At 32.1% G+C, this 19620-nt stretch overlaps 1 pseudogene; it reads right to left on the bottom strand.

The window, feature by feature from the left end:
• Positions 1-19620, bottom strand: part of LOC128174550 (multiple epidermal growth factor-like domains protein 10) — a 151501-nt pseudogene that overhangs the window by 115374 nt on the left and 16507 nt on the right.

Genomic DNA, 19620 nt, shown 5'->3' with positions numbered 1-19620 from the left:
AAAATGTAATTTCTCTGAAAATGTCTTTCAAAATACACCTCAATGATTGTAGACGCGGAAAATGTTCTTAATATGCCTATCAAGAAAACATTAATTAGAAATATAGGCCTCACCTTGTCTACATAGCAAACATTCTTATAACGTTATGCACCAGCGGTAATTTGTTAATGATTTATGTTTTAAGCGTTTAAGCCTTAAATTATGGATTTTAAAACACTATTTAGGACAACTGAAATATTTCTCTTTTTTTAAAGAGACTGAAGAAGTCAACAAACTACGTGGTATCATATTTACTTTAGAATTCTAGACCTGTATGATTGTTAGCCGTAAACTCATTAAGGAAAGAAAATTCCTAAGTTTAAGCTTTGAAAATTAAATGGCCTCCTATATCTCTATACAGAGCTTTTCTTTTCATTGGAGTAGGTACATGTACCACAGCCATCCAGCCCTCTTTTTAATAACCACGATGCTTGTACGAACTTCCATCTATAGCCATAAATGTGTTGATAATTGTTGTAGTTTTTATCGTATTAGTAAACATAAAATAAACGTATTATAATAGTTTCAAAATCGATGTCTAAAAGTAAACATATCGTGAAGTAAATTCTTGACAGCTGTCTACGTGATACTGTTCAGGTCTGTTATACAGAAGAGGACGAAGATTATGAATTATTCTTTAAAAAGTTATTAAGAAAAGAAGATATATATCTATATATATCTTCTATATATATATATAGATATATCTATATAAGATATATAGATATATCTATATAAGATATATATATATAGAGGATATCTATATTGTGTGATTTTGTATTTGCTTTATCCAACGAGTTGAAATGGTGTATATATTCGCGAGGCTTGCCGAGCGAATATAACCATTTCAACGAGTTGGATAAAGCAAATATAAAATCACACAATTATAGATGTTCTATTTATCTCATACAATTTGATTTATATTATGAAGCTTTTGAGACAGTCCCTTGTATGACCCGAATTTTTTTTTTCAAAGATTAAAAACGATGATGCAACGTTGTGTTATGCGGCTATTGTAACCTTGCGCAATACAATTTAGTACGTCATTTCTGAGATAAATCTAACTGTTTTAATGTAAAGTTTCACTGAAATAAACCTTAAATTAATATTTCTAGCTCTAAATAATTTCTCTTTGAGCTTATTCACTTGACTAAATGGAAATTCCGATTAGAAGACTTGAATAATCAAGTTTGTTGACATACACAAAGTTGCGAATGCTCGTTAGTTTGAATTGACTCGAACGAGGAACAGTTGTTGATGTTTAATAAAACAAACACTAGGCTAGCCTTATGATTCGAAATTGAAAATAGTGAATAAGGATGATTACTGGTGGTGGAATAAAAGTCTTATGAAACATTATTTCGGTAAGTTCTTGTATATAAACACAACCAGAGCGCTCTGTTTTCATCGCGTCGTCAGGATGAACTCCTTGATAGTTATCGTAATTTGCAGTTTTATAAACTTCACAAAGCAAATTGAAAGTTGGAAGTGGGCTAAACTTATCAAAAATCTTGACAAACAAGAAAAAGGGTCTTGTGGTTACTGTTATGAATAACTTTGCCAAAATGGTGGGGGGGGGGGTACCCCACTCACAATAACCCCTCGGTTCCGACGCCTGTGCTACGCAGTTATGTGTTTTCCTTCATATTTGTAATTTAAATCTTTGACAAAAAAAATTATATTAATTTTTGTAGTAGATATAGTTATGTTGAAAGTACTAGCAAGTCTTCGAAAATAGGTCACTGAAGCGTTGAAGCGAGGGGTTGTGTCAAAAATAGTTCGGACCGGAAGTATTTGATAAAGCATCACCCGTTTGATATAGCGAAGGTTTATCACACGGGTAATATACACCACACGTATGAGATAAATATATATATATATATATATATATATATATATATATATATATATATATATATATATATATATATATATATATATATATATATATATATAACAAGCACAAACATTGCAATAACTCTCAAATTGACATATACCTGCCCATAGTGAATGATAAAGATATATATATAAAGCACAGAGAAATTCACTTTTGTTGGAGCTCCACCATCCGCCCCGACCGAGGCTTGCACTCACGACCTCTGGAACCCATTCTCCTAGCAGTGAGCGGCCACTGCGCTCCCCACTCGGCTATCTAGGCAAGACAAAAATCTTGCTTTCGATAACGAACGGAACCTAGCGCGCTGGCCGCGCACTACACAGTCGCTTGAGATACAGGTGGAATACAGTTAAACGACAATCTGAGAGGATCGGAACGATACATATTGCATAGATACAAACATATATAACAAGCACAAACATTGCAATAACTCTCAAATTGACATATACCTGCCCATAGTGAATGATAAAGATATATATATATAAAGCACAGAGAAATTCACTTTTGTTGGAGATCCACCATCCGCCCCGACCGAGGCTTGAACTCACGACCTCTGGAACCCATTCTCCTAGCAGTGAGCGGCCACTGCGCTCCCCACTCGGCTATCTAGGCAAGACAACAATCTTGCTTTCGATAACGAACGGAACCTAGCGCGCTGGCCGCGCACTACACAGTCGCTTGAGATACAGGTGGAATACAGTTAAACGACAATCTGAGAGGATCGGAACGATACACATTGCATAGATACAAACATATATAACAAGCACAAACATTGCAATAACTCACTGCTAGGAGAATTGGTTCCAGAGGTCGTGAGTTCAAGCCTCGGTCGGGGCGGATGGTGGAGCTCCAACAAAATTGAATTTCTCTGTGCTTTATATATATATCTTTATCATTCACTATGGGCAGGTATATGTCAATTTGAGAGTTATTGCAATGTTTGTGCTTATTATATATGTTTGTATCTATGCAATGTGTATCGTTCCGATCCTCTCAGATTGTCGTTTAACTGTATTCCACCTGTATCTCAAGCGACTGTGTAGTGCGCGGCCAGCGCGCTAGGTTCCGTTCGTTATCGAAAGCAAGATTTTTGTCTTGCCTAGATAGCCGAGTGGGGAGCGCGGTGGCCGCTCACTGCTAGGAGAATGGGTTCCAGAGGTCGTGAGTTCAAGCCTCGGTCGGGGCGGATGGTGGAGCTCCAACAAAAGTGAATTTCTCTGTGCTTAATATATATATATATATATATATATATATATATATATATATATATATTATATATATATATATATATATATATATATATATATAAAGTAGTCCCAATAATGAACAAGTATACCTGACTTTTGAGAAGTGAAACTTAAACTATTCTTCTTCTGCATGTTACGAATGGCTTCGTCAGCAGACCTTCATCTATAGTATCAATCTTCCTATAGCGATCAGCCCTCTCTTTGTAACAGGGACTTCCATTATATAACCTGTATATATTTTAATCAAGTTCAATTAAAATTATATACTACCTGTAGCTTCCTTCCCACACTTTTCGTAAATTTTGTGATTGGTATGAATTTATTAATTAAATTGATTTAATTACATGTAATGACTGTGATGTTGCACATCTCTGATAGGTTGCTTAGTTTACAAATACAAGTAACCTCTTTTTGCTACTTTGTTGTTGAATTTGAAATTGTAAATTTCAGTTATAGTTATCACATGTATTGACTGTGATATTTCACATATGTGATTGGTTGCTTACTTTATAAATACAAGTAACCTCATTTTGCTGCTTTAATTGTTGTTGAATTTGCAATTATAATTTTCAATTATAATTATTACATGTAATGACTGTGATATTTTACATCTGTGATTGGTTGCTTACTTTACAAATACAAGTAACCTTTTTTTGCTACTTTGTTGTTGAATTTGAATTTCAAATTGTAAATCTAAATTATAATTATTACATGTAATGACTGTGATATTTCATATCTGTGATTGTTTGCTTTAAAAATACAAATAACCTCATTTTGCTGCTTTGATTTTTGTTCAATTTTAAGTTGTAAATTTTAATAATAAATATTACATGTAATGACTGTAATCTTTCATATCTGTGATTGGTTGCTTAGTTTATAAAAACAAGTAACCTCAGTTTGCTGCTTTAATTGTTGTTGAATTTGTAATTATAAATTCTAATTATAATAATTACATGTAATGACTGTGATATTGCAAATCTTTTATTATATTACATGTAAAGACTGTGATGCTGCACATCTGTGATAATATAATATCATACATCTAATTTTAACTTCACATCTAGTATTATGAATTTTAAATATAATTTTAATGATTATCTTGCATGTTATAATGAACACAAAAGGTTTGATAATGAATGACCCCTTGTACAAAATAAACATTATAAAATTATAATAACATTTCTCTTTGTTTTTTTAACTATGTTTAATACCATAATTTAGATGCTGAATGGGTTTAATATGGATGTTAGCTATACCAAGAAGCCAAAAATTTTAATAACAATTTCTACTTTGTATACATGTACTTGAAGTTAAGAAAGAGCTAGAGCCACGAAGCATCAAAATGTGCCTTAAAATTTTCACAAAACTCAAGTTTGAAACAATACAAATTGTAATTACTAATAATGTAGGGCACAATATTCTTCTTCTATGCATATGGAATTTTTTCACTTCGGCCCCACCGTTTAGCACATGCGCATCACCAAACATACTATGATCGTTAAAAATAGCTGAAAATTGAAGATTTTACTGCAGTTTTTCCCAAATTTGAATGTGGCCACACTTGAGTACCTCTTTGAAACTTTTAAAACTGAGAGATATTGCATAAATGCTTCTGCCTGCAAAATTTCGTAGAGGTACTCAAGTGTGGCCAATATGTATTTTACAAATTTTGAAAATTTTAGTATCAGAAAATAAAACAGACCACTGTATTTTAGGGAAATTATTTGCTTCCTTTTTATTGAAATAGCAGAATTTGATTAATAATGATAAAGAATTATTTCTGATTATTTACAAAATCATCATTTTATTAAATATTTGAGGAAGAAATGCATATAAACTGAACTTTAACATGTTTTATCTAGTAATTTTATACTGTGTATTCATGCTTACATCGTGCATCATCAATGACGTCATAGTTTGACGTTTGCGACGTCAGTTGAATCTGTACATGGAATATTGAGTTCTTTCTGTATTTTGCCAATAAAATTTACCAGTAAAGTCTGCATTTTTAAAAAGCATTATTTCTATGTACCACGGTATTATTCAAGGGCAGTAGAATGTACATGAATACATGAGATACATGAACATTGTTAACAAACAGGGAAAAACTAAATTATGGCAAAGTTAACATTGTACATACGTAAGTAAATATATATTCCTATACCTTTATGTAGAATAATCAATAGCATGTATAAGTAGCCAGTTGTGGGATTTTTGTCAAACGGTGAAATGCATTAAACGAAAGGAAAGATGCAAGCGATTTTTTTTACACAAGTACTTGTTCCTGAATACCGCGGGAGAAAGACAGTCGACATCACGTGTAAACATGTACATATATGATAAACTTAACTTATTCCGTCAAAAAACTTGATTATTTAATTCGTAAGTACAGCTGTAATTGAATATTAAGCCATCGTCCCTAGCATAAAAACATTTTGCCAAATCATATGTCTTTTCTTTATCAGCCACCTGTTGATCAGTGTTGATTCGTCGCGTGGTCAATGTATTTCCGGTGAACCGTTACATGCAGTTACACTCCTTTCTTAAAAGTTCGATTGTGTCCGTTTCGATAAAGACGGCTTTTGGTATACACAGCTTAGAATACATTATCAGCATGTTCACTATATAAAAGTCTAGTCCCAATTGCGATGTCTTTGTTGATAATTTGTCCAATAAAATAAAAAATCACCCTAAATGTGGGCACATCGGTGACTTACTTTTGCCTATAAAATTCTCGATTGAAATTATCTTCGATCATTTTATGCGTATTAAATCTCATCAAAGTTTTTCTTGTATGGCATATAGAAAAAATTCAGATTGCCGGGCCCTTTCTTTAAAAAAAAACAACGATGCGTACAGAGAGATTTAAAACAGTATTTGTTTCCATTCAATCCCCCCCCCCTTCCCTACCCTCTAAAAAAATCGATGTACGGCCGAGTTCATTACAAATCTATATATATGATAACACAAATTCTACATGCTTGCTATCAATTCGACTTTTCAAGACAATTTAACGACATTATTTATGTGCTACTGCTTGATGTTTTAAATAAAAATGTTCATTTTAACCTTTCTTCGATTCAAAATAGTAAACCCACATTCTCTCTCTCTCTCTCTCTCTCTCTCTCTCTCTCTCTCTCTCTCTCTCTCTCTCTCTCTCTCTCTCTCTCTCTCTCTCTCTCTCTCTCTCTGAAATATGATCTTAATTCTCAAGACATTTACGGATAGCTTATCACTTGTAACAATTCTCAAAAGACATGAATATCACTAGAAAAAATGAAATGTTAATGAATAGACGTTATGGCATTTATAAAGAATAATAAACTCATAAAAATATTTTTAAAGAAATCGATATTCTTTTTTCATTTAATTAATGAACATTAAAACACTGCTGTAATGTCATTCCCTTGTTCCAGCAGTCAAGAATTTTACTTATGACAGTCCGATATATTACAGAGCTTCTTAATATCAGACCATTACCAGTGGTTACAATACTGTTATTCTTTAAAATTGGACTGTCTCAGGAATCAACAATGATATTCAATGGAGTGATTTAAGTACTATATATGCCTCAAACACTTCTGTATGAAAAAATATCACAGTTCTCGGTCCTATAACGGGCCTCGAAACTGCTTTCGCCATACTAGTATATCCATTACATATACACAGTCGCTAAAAGGTTTTATTTTTCACTTGAACAGTTTGTGAAAGGTGAGCACACAGTGAGTGCACTCTAAAGGAACGGTGAGTGCACGCTGAGCCGAATTTGGATAGCGCTTATGAACGGTGAACTGTGAGCGTAAGCAGAGCGCAAACGCAAGCGCAAAGTGAACGGTGAACGATATATGTCCTCTATGTGAACGCAAGATAAACGATTTATTCGGAGTGCCCCGGGAGGTATTGTTACATTGTGTTTCGATGGTAATCAGGAAATAATAACAATAAACTACATGTTTGTATTGTTATAAGCCTAAATATAATATTATCTGACTAAACAATAAGTGAACACTAAACGAACGCAGTGAGCGCAAGGCGAAATCTTTGTGAACGCACGGTGGGCGTTTTGTGAACGATGAGCGGGAGCGTAGCGGAGAGCTGGCGCAAGTGAACGCACGGTGAGCGCACATGAACGCACGGTGAGACCAAGGGAAAATGGGAAAATAAAACATTTCAAAGGACTGAACCCTGGCATCTAACTGCTGTAAATCGCCAGGATTGGCTGAAAATATCGAAGCCTTGAAACAGGTAAAATAATCATGCAGAATAATGTACACAGATTGTTACAGCAATGCATTAAAATTCGAGATTACATACATCTCTATTAAATTCAATTACCGTATCTCTGTCATATTTATATATTTATTTTTAATTATTTGTGATTACATTGGTAGAATTCAATGATTAATCCTCCGTTATACACTGCGCATCATCAGCATTACTTCATGCAGTTTCAAATTGCAGAAAAAGAACTTTTATGACACCGACATATTTAAATGTACCGCCGTTTTATTGACCTTCAGCACTGGTCTTTGTAATATTTTTAAAACTTTATTGTAAATAAGCTTTTCATGGTATTTTCATCAATAAATTTATTTTCATAAATTAATTATAATGTCTACATGATAATTTTATTTGTTTTTTGTTTATTTTATTAGATTCAAGTCATACGTAGTTTTATCATTTCATGACGTTACTTAACAAAAATGACGTCTGTTCTACATTTTTCATCAAAACAATGCCATATTGTAAACTCCATTAATAAAAAAGTATGATGGATATCGAAAAAAGAAAAACAGTAATGAAAAGCAAAGATTCCACCCTATATTTTACCAAAATATGGTAATATTTAATGATAGGGCCATTTTTGATGCTTCGTGGCTCTAGCTCTTTGGTCCTATTGATGACTTCTTAAACTAATTTCAATTGATGAATATTCTTGCTGTTCAAAATTTTAAAACAGCTGGCATATTAATATTTATTTAAAATGTTCAGATTCCTCGAATAAGATGACTTCAGTCAGAATAGCTCTGATGTTTGTAACACGATCTTGCACAAGGCCAAAATAAAATTATTGTTTGTTTGGAATTGCCTTACACCTGATAGAAATTCCCCTCCCCCATGACGAAATTTTTTTTGCCAAAAAGAAGTTTTTCATATGGAGATTTCAAGTTTGAAAAAAAAATCCCCATCCCCTCTCTCCTGGGTCTAGAAACCTTCAGGTGGCAATTCTAAACAAACTTTTTTAAGAATGGCATAAAAAAAATTGTAATTATTTAACGTTAAAAGAAACTATTTCGTTAATGAAATTATATAGTCATTTAAAGACATAAATGGAACAAAAGGAAACAAAAGACTGCAGATATCAGATAATTCTTTGGTTTATGATTGGTAATTTACATGGAATGAATTATCATATATCATATATCTTGGCCTGCTCAACCATTAATAACAGTATAAAATTAGAATAAATAAATACAATTCATTTCTATTTTTAGATTTCTAAAGTAAGGTAACATACATGTTTAGAAATTGAACTAATTAATCAATAAACTATTAAAGTTTTAAGCTGTGGGTTAGAGAAAAGCAATGAACAAAATTTCAAGAAGAATGCTCTTTTATAATGCTGGTTCTCCGAATGTTTTTCCACCCCTACTTTCATTCACATGACATAATCATTGGCCCATAGATTTTCAAGTGTGTCAATGTCAAATTAACAGTAGGTTATTGTCAAGTTTGTGAAGTTTTCAATCTATTTCTGTTTAATATATTTAGTGATTGATTTAGCGGTATGTGTTTAACAAAACATCACAGGGGTACCCTACTTTCGCTTTCGCACTGCCGATTCATTTATAAATAAGTTACAACTGAAGTATTATGACTGCTCTTATTATTAATCCATTTACGATACATAGAACAAAATATTAACATACCTTTGTAAAAAGGTTTCCATTTAGGCTGTCATTGCAACATTCACAGTCCCAGCAGTCACTTATCATGCTTAAAATGTCAGCGCATCGTAACTTAAACGTATCGATATATAGGTCATCATTGGTTGTACTGCATCACACTCTGATTTATGTTTTCCTGACTTAGAATTTACGAAAGGATAACTTACAGTCTCGCTAAATAGCTAAATTATCATTTATATTTGCACAAATTAAATAAAACAATATGTTTTATTTTTTTTCGATTTATTTTAAAGCGCATGAAAAATAATAACTACTCCCTCGCACGCTTGGCAGCAATGGCCGAAATTAACATTGTAAAGTCCCGTAGACTTTGAAAATCGGCTCATACATAACTAATGGAATATTTATGCGGTCAGTTACTTGTTATTTTATTTGGAAATTTTTGGTTAGCGTCGAATTTTATTTATTTTACTAAAAAATGCTCTGACATTTAATAAAATCTGTCAAAATATCCCGGAATCGAGAACCTGGGACAGACTATAGATTATTTTTTCATGAGAATACCTAGAAAAGAGTTTTGCAAATCACAACAGTTTAAAGTAATGTCAAACACGGGTGCCATTTTGAAACAATTAAATTGTCAGAGAGTTCCGAATGAAATCTGATGAACGTTTCACACGGTTCTCGCACGCTTTGCTCGAAACGATTTACACGCTTTGCCTGAAACTCTGCACGCTTTGCCTGAAACGCTAAATGGTTTACACGAAATGCTTCAGAATTAACACGAAACGCTTAACGGTTTACACAATACGTTTCTCGCGCGTAAGTCGCACGTTTTGGTTTTTTTTTTAGAAGCTGTACGTTTCAGGGTCTTTTTTTTAATGCAATTCCTGACATGAATCATGAATACCAACTTTTTATAAGAATGCTTGCTACCCTTTGAAAATTTAACTCGCCATTAAACAACTCATTTTATAAAGACTATTTGAAACGATTACATAAACTGTGTTCGACAAATAGTTTTCCTTAACCATTTTCTTTATTTTTTTTCAAAACACGTTTTATATACAGGCTTTCAATCACAACCCGTTTTTATACGAAAGCAGAACTGAAAGTTTAGGCATTATAATTGTTTGCCACCATATCACATATATTTTCAACTCACAGCAACAACGGAAGACCAACTCGAGGCTTCGCCACGAGCTCTGCTCTAGTTTACCTATACCCATTTGTTGTTATTTGTTATCTTGTGTTGTTGGGTTTTTTTTTTTTTTTTACATTTTAAGATTTTAATTGTTCTGACTAATTCCTGGCTGAGCCACAAGGAACTAGGACTCAATAGCAATTGTCCATTCTTCCTTTTGTTTTATTAAATATCGTGTTAAGTTGTTTATTACTATGTAAACACTTTTTAAGATAAAAAAAAAAAGAAGAATGGAAATATCACTCTATATGGATTTTGTCATATTGATTCATATTTTTGGGGTCTTTTTAATCGAAATAATTTAGTCTTATGTATTTCAGCTGTCACTAACAAGCATGTAAACGGCCGCTTTTATATGATATGTTAAGATTATATTTTTTTTATATTCAAACATAGTTTTGAGAAATCCCAACACCCATGATTATTTTTCCTTTTTAATTCAAATTTGATATCGTCTATTTAGATACTCTACGAATTTCTAGAGATCAAAATTTAATTAACGCTATCATGTAACATTTTTGATTTGATTTCAACTGAACTAAATTAAAACAAAACAAGTAAACGTATATACTTCAAACACAATCAGATAATTGTACAATTTGAAACAAATATTTAGAATGGAATATTGTTATCAGATTTTACATTACATGTACGCTGTTAAATAATCATACCATCATTCATAGGCCATACAAGTGTCTTGTTCTTGAATTCATCTCTTGCTAAAAAAAATTATCAAAGCCAAATATATTTACATATAACGGTATTCATACATTTATTCAAATGGTTTTGAGAAAAAAATGCTACGCATGCAAAAAGGGTACTGAATAAGTTAACATAAATCGAATAATATGCAATGTGAGAAATACTAACACCAATAATTTTCTCCCCGGTTTGATCGAATTTGCTATTATCTATTTTAAATACTTTAGGGAATATGGAACAAACAAACTTTAAGCAACGCAATGATGTTACACTTCTGCTTTGATTTCACATGAACTAAATTAAAACAAATTGAGTAAATGGATTAACTTTTAGCACAATCAGATAATATTTAAAATAAAAAAAAAAGATTGATTCAGAGCTGCAATACATTTATCACATTTTATATTAATGTATGCTGTTAAATAGTCATACCATTATACGTCGACCATGCAAGTGTCGTGTTCCTGAACTCACCGCTTGCTGAATAAAATAAATGACAAACGCTTATATATATTCAGAGGTAGGTATTCATAGTTTATCTCATGATTTGAAGAAAAAAATGCTACGCATGCACAAAGAGTACTGAATAAGTTAACACAATTTAATTCCTGGCATGAATCATGAATACCAACTGTTTATTACAATGCTTGCTACCCTTTGGAAATTTAACTCGCCATTAAAGAACTCATTTTATAAAGAATGTTTGAAACGATTACATAAACTGTGTTCGGCAAATAGTTTTCCTTAAACATTTTCTTCCTTTCTTTTTCAAAACACGTTTTATATACAGGCTCTCAATCACAACACGTTTTTATAACAAACGCAGAACTGAAAGTTTATTCATTATAATCGTTTGTCACCATATCACATATGTTTTCAACTCGCAGCAACAACGGAAGACCTACACGAGGCTTTACCACGAGCTCTGCTCTAGTTTACTTATACTCATTTGTTTTTATTTGTTATCTTGTGTTGTTGTTTTTTTTTTAAATTTTAAAATTTATATTGTTCTGACTAATTCCTGGCTTAGCCACAAAGAACTAGGACCCAATAGCAATCGTCCATTTTTTTTTTATTCCTTATCGTGTTAAGTTGTTTATTCAAATGGTTTTAAGAAAAAATGTTACGCATGCAGAAAGGGTACTGAATAAGTAAACATAAATCGAATAATATGCAATGCGAGAAATACTAACAGTAACAACGATAATTTTCTCATTTCATGTATGCTGTTAAACAATCATACCATTATATGTCGACCATGCAAGTGTCGTGTTCCTGAATTCACTTCTTGCTAAATAAAAAAAAGAAATGACAAACTCTTATACTATTTAGAGGAAGGTATTCATAGTGTATCTCATGGTTTGGATAAAAAATGCTACGCATGCACAAAGGGTACTGAATAAGTTTACATAAATTAAACATATAAAATGTACGTACATTCAATACAAAGATCGCCTTGAAAGCCGGAAGCACATCCGCGAGGACACTGACCGGTCACGTGGTTACATTTTTCTCCATACAGGTAGATACAATGTCCACATGTCCTAGAGCAATTAGGTCCATACGTGTTGTTGTTGCAAACTGACATTACATGGGGAAAAAAAGGAATTTCAAATTTTTTTTAATAACTTTAAACAAGTCCGAGCTTTACCGGACACCGGATATCTCATAAAATCATTTCTGGAATCGTTGACAAAAGTTTGAAAGTAGATGAACGTTAAGGAGACAGGAATGGAAAATCTATACAGTTTTTATCAATCAAAATGACAATATTGCATCGTATCATATAACTTTAAGTGAGTAGATTTTAAATAGATATGGGCTAGTCAGAATTTCATATAACTTCCTGCAATCAACTTTTTTGTAATGTTACGATGACTTTTATTTTAACAATTTTTCCTCTTAACTTTGGGATTTTTGTCAAACAAAATATACCTATAAAGTTTAGATTAAGAAAAAAAATAAAGTTCAACAAACAATTGAAAAAAAATATATGCATAAGGATGCCGATTTGCGTATTAAGCAGAGCAAGTGTTTATGAGCGATCTTCAAAACTCCCTATACCTGTGACTAAAATTTTCGTGAGTGATCGCAAGCACCCACTAAACATACATCAGAATCATGAGAAATTGCTACAAACAGACAGACATATCATTTGTCCCAATCGTATAATTATACATATATGCGTGTATTTCCATTTGGCCTTTGAATCGGATTACTATGTTTACAAACGATTTGCATAATATTAAATTTAGTAAGAACATAATGAAATCTATTTGAATTGTATCTACAAACGTCATGTGTATGTTCATTCTACATAAGCCTGAATGTACTATTTCATTTTTACCAGTTTTGCATTGTCTCCCTTTATACCCGTCTTCACATCCATTTGGACAAGTACCATTTTTGAAGTCACATTGTTCTTTTTCGTAGCAAGCGCCACAGACTTTGAAGTGAAGTTCGGATAAACAAAGATAAATAAAATATCTTGAGCAATAAAAATTATATATGCAACTTGCCAACGCCACAAATACAGCCAAGAAATTAACTTTTATCAGTAAAATTAAACATTATACAATGTCAGCGGTACCTTTGTTACAAATAGATCCTGTATATCCATGAACACAGCTTATACAAGTTCCATCCACAATGTCACAGCCTCCACCCTTACAGTTTTTTGGACAAGGAGTGGAGCACTTCTCTCCGTAATATCCTAAGGTCAGACAACCTATAAAAAATGAAACAAAGAACTCACCATATCAAAGTGACTTAATGGATATGGTTATGTTTTTCGACTTTTCTAACTAAAAATACTTAATACAACAATTAATATTTTACGTTTAGTATATTTTATTATATTATACTATATTACTAGACTTTGACCAGTGCGTGCATGGTTTGACATTGCATATATATTTAGGACATTTACTAAATAGATACATCGACATACCGTATATTTTTGTCATTTACATAACGAAGCTTTAAGCCGACAATATTGCTATTTATTTCACTACACTCTGCTTAGAATAATCTTACTGTGTCTCGGGACAAGCCTTCACCAGTGCCTCCCATTATCAGTAATGTAATTTAAAAATTACAGAATTGCTTCAAAACAATTTTGGAGGATATTTATTAAAGCTGCATTGAAAGTAACAGTCAAACTATTAATAACAAACCTCTTTGAAACTGTAAATACCTTTCATCCAAAAATTTAAGTCATATTAATAAAGAATTCAACACTTTTCCACCAACTTTAAACTTTTATTTACACATTATGTTAACGTTCGGAACTCTTGGGATTTTTTATATTAAATGCACTGAATTAGAGTTATCTCCCATATTTTCTTCGATGAACAGAATATATAGCAAATTTTCACTGAAAATTTACACATATTTGTATTATCGTTTCTGAGTTTATGCATGCAAATGTGATATTGTGGAAACATAAACTAAAAAGCCTCCCATTATTAAGCGTGAATGTAATGCGCATGCGCAAGATTGTAAAAATCCAGATAATTCGAATGATATCCGGATTTTTAAAAGGAATTTACTTTGATTATTAATTAGTGAAGCTTGATTGAGAAAAAAAAATTGGAGTCAACAAACTACCTGGTGTCATATCTACTTTAGAATTCTAGACCTGTATGATTTTTAGCCGTAAACTCTTATTAAGGAAAGAAAAATCCTAAGTTTAAACTTTGAAAATTGAATGGCCTCCTACATCGTTATACAGAGCAGTTCTTTTCATTGAAGGAAATACCACAACCACCAAGCCCTCTTTTTGTTAACCACGATGATTTTACCAGGTTCTATCTATTCAGAGTCACATATAGCCATAAATGTGTTGATAATTGTTGTAGTTTTTATCATAAAAGTAAAAATAACATAAACGTAATATATAGTTTCCAAGTCGATAAGTTAAAGTAAAAATAAGCATATCGGGAAGTAAATACTTGACAGCTGTCTACGTGATGCGGTTCAGGTCTGTTAAAAAGTAGAGGAAGAAGTTAGGAGTTATTCTTAATTTTTTTTTTATTAAAAACGATACATTTACAAATCATTCTCTTATATTCATTACCAATTTTGACTAAACTTAACGTTTGGATTAGCTATGGAATGAAAAGAAAAACTATATGGTACACTTTTTAAAAATGCAAAATCTGCTCTATATATTCCGTGCTATTCTATAAATCTTACCATAAACTTCAACCTCACACAAATCGTTAAAGGCGTAAGTAGAATATCCAGCAGGGAAGGGGCGATGAGTTCTGTTGTTGTAGTAAATGACATATCTCCCGTGCATAACGCATGTTACACTGATAGGGTTGGGTATTGTGGCTCTGGTATATTTGTTGTCCTTGAAACACAGTCTCCAGTCATTTCTGTGGGTGGTGTTCGATACATAGATTGAAAATCCCAAGAATCTACTTTTAAAGTAGTCGTTTTCATCTGTAAGTTCAAAAACACCGAACAAAAACTTATTTATATGTAGAATAGTTAAGGTTTATCAAATTTGTAAAAAGTAGGTCTTAAAAAATACACAAACTCAAGACTGAACAAGAGAAGTGTGTATGTTTATGTAAACTCGGTGGGGGGAGAGAGAGAGAGAGAGAGAGAGAGAGAGAGAGAGAGAGAGAGAGAGAGAGAGAGAGAGAGAGAGAGAGAGAGAGAGAGAGAGGGGCGGGGGCACATTTTGAGTGTAGAATAAATTTCATACACTGATATATGATTTGAAGATTTTCTTGCATCGCCATTGATGTCATCTGACCTTGTTTAGTGGCAACGATTATTTGACCATCTTTAAGGCTTATTATTCGTCGTTTTTATACGTACTGCTGTTTCATAGAAAATGTCTAACACACATTATGCATATCAATAATTTTGTGTCTAATTTTTGTAAGCATCATAAAACTTATGCATTAATCACACAGGATGAGGCTGTGAGTATTCGTCAATTAAAAGGAACCTTATAGGTCCATATAAGAATGTCATTTCTTTTGAATATTAAGTTACGTTTCAGTTACAGTACTTTGTAGATGAATAAATCAAGCAGCCCAATTCTGTGTCTCAAGTATTCAAACTTAACAAATACATGTATGTATGCTCAACATAAATATCTTCAGATAAGTAATCTAATATGAACACCCTTCTTTTTCACTTCGTTGGTCGATAAATACCCCAAGCGACATTGTCCGTCCTGTATTGTATAAAAACGTGATGCAGGTTCTGCACTTTTCCTAGATCCACCCTCCATTCTGCTATTGATTTATCATCCGCTGATATCGCACACTGTCCTCCAGCCGGGGCTAGATCTGATCGACGTCCGTCAACTGCATAGATTGCATTCCATGGTGTGCCGTGAAAGGGATAACGCTGCCAGGCATGTCTTCGCAGAGCAATGTTTTCTGTAAAAGGTCAAAAATTAGAGTTTTGTAAATATAACCGTATATCCTGGGTTTTTTTCCTTCCATATCACAAACTTTGCGAAAATGGGGTAAATGAGTGGTGTTTTCAATTTATGTCAGTCTTAATTTCATTTACTTTGAATATTTCTAACGTTGAATGGAGACCAATTTTGCTGGTGTAAATAGGCGAAAGTCTATAACTTTCTAAGATTATTGGATTGTAAGGAAAAGTACTTCATACTGTAAGAATGACAAAATCTGATCATGCAGCTTTAAATACTCTTTTGGGTATATGGGTCTGTACTAGAAAATTTCAATTTTCGGTACACGTCGTGTCTGATAAGCAGTCCATCAAAGAATACAATCTTCATTCTGGGGGATGGGGGGGTGTAGATTATTCGGCAATGGTGTCAAAAGAAAGCTTATGCATTCATGACTTTATACAAGATGGAGTTGTGATTAAATAAGCTGGAATAGAAATGTTAAGTTATTTTCCGTGTCTGTTCTTTATACACTTATCGGTTTATCATTTTTTTGTGTATTGTGTATTGTGTATCCGGTAATCAGAATATTTGGCAAAGACGAACACAAATTTTCCTCTTAAAAAGTATTGCTTTACAAGATAATTTAAGAACATTCTATTTTTTTTTTAAAGTTTATTTAAGATTTGAAATAAAATAATTAAACCTTCTAGTATTTATTCGACAATATGAATTACGACAACTTATATGACTATATATACATGTGTCTATGCATACATAAAAACATAATGTGTATACACATGTCTAGAAACATAACAATAGACCAACTTTCATTAACTTTGATATCTCGAACCATCAGATAACTCAAAGTTTTTACAGACCAAATTCGAGATAGCACAAATTAACGCTGGTCCGTTTATTCACAGAGATAAAATTAACAGTCGGAGAAGTTTCGACATCTTATTAGATAATATGTAATTAACGCGAATAAACAAAATCAATATATATTTAAACAATTAACTGGAACACAAAGCTTTTTTAAAAACTATTTACAATATCAAAAGTAGAAAATAAAATGTCGGTGATTTTACTGCTGCCTTTCATTTTAAAGCATAACAGGATACACTGATTAGTATTATATTATTTGAAATTGATTAAAAGCCCGGGGTTTAAATTTTCAATTTAAAAATACGGATGTTTAATGTTTTAAACATGCATTTGCCTATATGTGTATACTTTGTGGTTATTAAGTATAGTCACTGGCTTGTACATGCGAATTAACACTTTTTAATACTGATGCGTTTTTATTAGTTTTAAAAGTTTGTTTCTCAGCTTGAACAGGAATGTATTTCCTGGTTTAAAAATACCTAGAAGATGTAAATAATATGATAACTTTATTTTACATCAGTTTTCTTGTTTTTGTGATATTTTGATAAAGTTTCATATAATCTGATGGGGTATTACATGTAATACATACTATGAAATTACATCATTTTAAGGAAATGCATATCATGATATCCGGAATATTTATGTGCACATAGAGTTTGCATGAAAATCACAACAAGCTTTGTTAGTCACCTTTTTTTTACGTATGAGTAGTGGTACTGTATAAAGGGAAATATTCTTCCACGTTTTATTTTCGCCCCTTTCGCCCTTGTTGTCAGCGGGCAAATTCAAGTCTGGGCGAATTTCAGTGTTTCATATTATTTTTGTTTAAACATTCTGGGTCTGGGCAAATTAAAGACGCAGCGAAACTATTAGCAATTGTAGCGAAAACTACACGGGACGAAAATAACCCTGTATATTATATTCACTTCGTGTCAGAAACTCAGAACATTTGAAATGTAATAATTTTGTTACATTGTTTAGAAATATTGTTTGTGAAATTTCTGTGTTTGTGTGTACTGACCAATTCCGAATTTACGAATATAACGAACTTATTTCGAGTCCCGTAGAGGCGATAATAACGACATCTTTTATAACAAGTTTATATACTTTTACATGTAAAACTTAGAAATAGCAATAGACATAATTCTTAAAATGAGTTTAAGTTCACAAACATTTCTTCATTTTCTATCCAGTTATTTGAGGTTTATAGAAAGAGTTAATTTTATGTCTCAGTTAGAACAAATCAGAAATAAAACACATATATAGCAAATCGCTTAACTTAATATAATGAATGGTCAACAAATATCCCTGTAGATGTTCTATAACTTTTAGAAATTATTTATTTTAGCCATTAAATGTTGAACTTCTTTATTTTTTGCAAATATATATTTCTACCTGTTTTATTTTTCTCATCAAAGAGAAAAATAAGTATGAGCTTTTGGCTTGTTTCCCAGTCGTATTGTATACTTTGTCAATTAATTGTACCTGCCAATAATAATAACTCGACAAATGTTTAAACAAACTATTGTTGCATGTATGAAAAAAAAATATTTTAAATCCATTCACTCACCATATGTTTTCACAGTCCAAAAATATTCGATGAATAGGGCTAGCCAAATCATATCAACCCACTATCGAAAGTTACTGTAATTGGGCCTAAAGTGGAATGTCGACCCTTAGTTTAGAAAACAAAAATAAACATGCTTTATAAGGTATATTCAACATAAAGCTTATCAAGCTAATGAATTATAAAAAATACAACATAAGTGCATCTTAAACAATGTGTGGTTTAACTGTACCAGGTTTTACATGTAGTAAATACATGCCGCTTTAAAAGTCATGTTAAAAAATAATTACCTTTAATTAAGTTTGCAATAAATAAAATTAAAACTTAGGTATCAGTTAAGCTTGTAACTAGTTAGTATAACAGATGTGCGTGACAGTGTAGTTACAACGTTAACACAACAACTATATCCTATCTTCAATTTCGTAATGAAATCTTAAGTTCTGATTCATCAGTTGAAATCTGTTTAAAATCATTTTGATTCAAGTAAGAATTTTATAAAGAAAGAAACTTACCAATGTTGCCAACGAGTTATCTAACTCAATGAACCCTTCAGAAAGAGACTGTATTATGCACATACATCTTTGTATAAGCAATTATATTGTGACCATTACCCTCTTCCTGTACATATATCTAAGTGGTGCTTTAATAGAAAGATGCTATTTTAGTCATGGTGATCCGTTCTATGCATATGTACTTAGCAGTTATTTGGAGTATACATTAAATTCATTCATTCGCTTTCAAAACTTTAAAAATGACACATAAAGTATATCTGTACAGTAAGATA

The sequence above is a fragment of the Crassostrea angulata genome, chromosome 2 (genome assembly GCF_025612915.1).
Source record: "Crassostrea angulata isolate pt1a10 chromosome 2, ASM2561291v2, whole genome shotgun sequence".
Taxonomy (NCBI): domain Eukaryota; kingdom Metazoa; phylum Mollusca; class Bivalvia; order Ostreida; family Ostreidae; genus Magallana; species Magallana angulata.
This window is presented reverse-complemented; position numbering and strand designations above follow the sequence as displayed.